Source organism: Onychostoma macrolepis, chromosome 16, assembly GCF_012432095.1.
Source record: "Onychostoma macrolepis isolate SWU-2019 chromosome 16, ASM1243209v1, whole genome shotgun sequence".
Lineage (NCBI taxonomy): Eukaryota > Metazoa > Chordata > Actinopteri > Cypriniformes > Cyprinidae > Onychostoma > Onychostoma macrolepis.
Genome location: NC_081170.1, coordinates 1950020 through 1954130, shown reverse-complemented (window position 1 = coordinate 1954130; position 4111 = coordinate 1950020). Strand labels below are relative to the sequence as shown.

Genomic DNA, 4111 nt, shown 5'->3' with positions numbered 1-4111 from the left:
TATTATTTATTTTTTAATTTAAAACAAAAATTTTTAAGGTATGTTAACGTGATTCTAATGGGAAACAAGACAAAATTAAGAAAATAATTTGTTTTTTTCTTTCTTTGTTTTTCAGCTGCGGTTGCATGCCATCAAAACGCTCCCGTCGATTTTAATTATGTCCTGCACGTGTCATCCATCCACTTTAATTCAACCTAAATTACACTTAAATACCACAACAAGGATGTTTACATAAATTTAGTGGGAAAATAAGACAAAATTAGGAAGCGATTAAGATGTTTTTGCAGTGAAGACAAAAATACTTGCGGTAAATTACAAGGCTTTAATGTACAGCAGACCAGCAAACCTTAAATTATGACTCCCAGCGAACTGAAAGCAGCTTTTAGGAGGAAAGAGGAGGATTGGGCGAATGTCCCGGTTGTGGATGTGTGGAAAGATGGGAAGTAGGAGGATCTGAGCTGGCTTTAATCATATCCTGTAACCTGAGATTGACAGCTGCTCTCAGAGCTCAGATGAAGAGTGGCCCCGTCCCGGACGGATCGCTGCATGGCCAGGGGCTTCATGCCATTACCTGTGAGCCTGGATACTCATTTCTCCTCCGTGTTTCCTCTCAAACACCTGCTCATTCAGAGGACTGGATATCAAACTGCGGAAACAGAGGAGAAAGCCAAAGGGCAATGTCATTATATCCCTCCATCGTCATGCTGGCTTCCCATCGACTTCTGCTGCCACAATTAAACTAATCGGAAGTAAAACATCAACATATGATTTTAAATCAGGCATTTTTAGTACCTTTAAGACCTATCTGAGCCAAACAAGAGACTTTTTAAAAGCACAAGTTCTCATTTATTTATTTTTTTTTTTTTTTTAAAAGCCATGTACAATTTTAATACATGATAAATGCCAAGTGGAGACTGCAGTGAACATATTTGGCATAAAATTGTGGCACAAAATAATTACTGAATCAAAGTTTTGAATCGACTCACTGAAACAGTTAGAACTGATTCACCAGTGAGAATTAAATATGCCAAATTTTTGCTATTGAGAACTCAAATGTACAGTATGTTGTTTAAAGTCTTATTTACTTAGTTTGGAGTTTAATGCTGTTATGCTAATGCAGCTCTGATTCAGTGTTATTTTTAGTGTTATTTGCCCCTGTTTAATTTAGTTTAATTGAAAGATGCTATTTAAAAAAATTGTATTTTATTTATTTGACAAACTATTGGCACTGAAGAATTACTGAATCAGAGTCTTGAATCGATTCACTGAAACTGACAGTTTGAACTGATTCTTCAAAGTGAATCAAACAAGCCAGTTTTTTGCTACTGAAGAGCTCAAATTAAGTTGTTTCTAGTTTTCTTACCATTTTGCTTTACAAATGAATGATTGAATCATAGTTTTGATTCACTGAAACAGTTTGAATTGATTCTCTGAAATGAATCAAACATAGCAGCTTTTTGCTACTGAAGGGAGAGATGCCATTAAACGTTGTAAAACTAGTCTATTATCACACTCTTTTGGGAAAACGAATTGCGAAATAAAAAGTGCCTTAAAATCATTCTTTATTATTTTTTGGAACAAATTATAGCATAAAAGAATCACTGCATCATAGTTTTGATTCACTGAAACAAACAGTTTGAATCGATTCTCCAAAACGAATCATGCCAACTTTTTGCTACAGAAGTTCAAATAAAGAGATGCAATTAAAACATTAAATGTGAAACATGTGAAATTAGTCTAAACGACACACTCTTGGGAAAAATAATGGCCAATTAAAAAGTATTTCATTCACTGAATCATTTTAAGGGTCAGTTCAAAAGTTATCGTTCTGTCATGATTTAGTCTTGCTTGTGTCAGTCCAAACCAGTATAATTTTTCTTCTGTGGAACATATTTTGAGAAATATCTTTTGAGTACAAGTTTAGTTTCCAACATTCTTCAAAATATCTTCTTTTGTGTTCAGAACACGGAGATGTATGGGGAGCACACACGAGTAAATGATGACTGAATTGTAATTTTTTGTGCAACTGTCCCTTTAAATCTCAGGTGGTGTAAGCACTAGTGGTTCTCAGGATAGGGATTGTGTTGATTTTTGTGTCTGCGTCTCTCGCCAACGCCGGCGGGTGAAAGCAGGGCCGTGTAAACACCCTCACAAGACAACTGAAGCGCTAAACGCCAACAGGAGATTCACCTGAGAGACGTAAACACAGCTGCAGCCAACAATGCAGGGCCCACATACATCTGTGAGTGAGTGTGTGTGTGTGTGTGTGTGTATTATCATTAGCACTCTCAGGAACACTTTCTCAGTTTAACTGCTGGAGAGGCTTGACCTCCACCATACTAATTTACAGAGGAAAGAAACACAATCAGGGGTTTAACTGTTCATTTTTACTGAAGCTGTCATCAAAAATGAAATAGTTCACAAAAATCAAGGTCAGTCATTATTTACTCACTTTCATGTTGTTCCAGAGCCGTATGACCCTTCTCTTTCTGTGGGACATAAAAGGAGATATCGGGCAGAATGGTCACGCTGCTCTTCTCCATAAAACAAAAATCAATTATTCAAAACATTCAAAAATGATTCAAATGATCACTGATTGCATTGTCCGTAAAATATTCATTTTTAATATTTATTTACTGTTCATCACACTGATTTTGGAATTACTGTAAGTTGTTTGTAATTGTATTTGGTTTTTACTTTTTTATTAAAATTTTAATTTAGCCTTAATTTATATTAAATTTCAAGTTACATGCTACATTTCAAGTTTAATTCTGCTATCCTAATGGAGATTGTGATTGTTTTGCCACATAAACACAGTTATTTTTAGTGTTATTTCTATAATATTATAGTATATATTGGAATTGAATTGGATTTTATTATTTTAATTTTTAATTTTAATTTTAGCTTAAGTTTTTATAATTTTGTTACATGCTTCTGCCATTTTTACTCGACTTTTAGTATTAATTTATTTTTATTTCAGGTTACGTTTTATCATTTTAATGCTTCAACTTAAACTTATTTATTTTACATAGTTGCCAAATCAACATTTATGTTTTTAAGTTTATTTTTAAATTATTTTAATTTTTATTTGTTAATTGTTTATTTTTTATTTGTTAAGTTTTTCATTTAATATTTATATCACTTAATATTAATATAATTTTATATAATTAAAATTTTCATATATGATATTATTTACATTATATTATATTGATTATATAATATTTCAACTTTATTTCAATTACCAAAAACAATTTTTAATACTTTTTTAAGTTAACAATAACAATAGTGTTCTGATTATAAAAAATAAATGATAAGCTACAGTCTGTGTATATAGTTCCCTTATGAAGCAATGCAGTTCAATGCAGCTCTGATCCGTAACCTGTAAGTGAAGAATACAGTCTTTGTGTTTGTGTGTGTGCGTGTTTGCGTGTGCGTGTGTGTATGTGTGTGTGTATGTTTGTATGTATGTGTGTGTGTGTGTGTGTGTGTGTGTGTGTGTGCACCCACCTGCACGATCCCAGCTGTTCAGCTAATCTCTCTCTCCAGGTTCCCGTCGCTCGTTTGCCCCGTTGCCCTTCCTCTCACCCCTCGCTGAAAGAGAATACAGAGCATGTCATTCCAGCTCCACTTCCTCCGACTGATCTGTTATGAGCTGCATCGCTCATGGCTAATTCCTCCCACCAAAATAAAAACAGCATTGCTGTTCAGGAAAGAAATGCGATGCATTGCCAAAACACTATGTTATTGACTTTAATTAAAAGAACTAGTTCACTCTGTTGTCATTCACTCACCCTCATGTCGTCACTTGTATGAATTTATTTCTTCAGTGGAACACAAAAGATATTAATATTATTAAATAAACGTTAGGTGAAATAAAATAAAATAAATAATAAATTTAAGGCAACATTTTCATGCAGCTCAACTTGATGTATGCTTCAATAACTAAAATTAAAACTAAATTAAAAATGACTACAAGCTATATAGACATACAGATTATTATTATTATTTTTATTTTTTTTTACTTTGAAATAATCTGAAATTGCTAGTAATCTTCACAAATAATTGGATTTAACATGACATTTTCTTGTTAAACATACTCCAGTAATATTTG

General features: G+C 33.0%; 1 long non-coding RNA gene across 1 annotated transcript; it reads right to left on the bottom strand.

Moving 5' to 3' along the window:
- Positions 1 to 350: 350 nt before the first annotated feature.
- On the bottom strand, positions 351 to 3627 carry LOC131522625 (uncharacterized). Its single transcript, XR_009266577.1, has 3 exons — positions 3508 to 3627; positions 2453 to 2489; positions 351 to 646 (listed from the first exon to the last, which is right to left on the bottom strand). It is a non-coding gene; the product is annotated as an uncharacterized LOC131522625 (long non-coding RNA).
- Between the last annotated feature and the right edge of the window lie 484 nt (positions 3628 to 4111).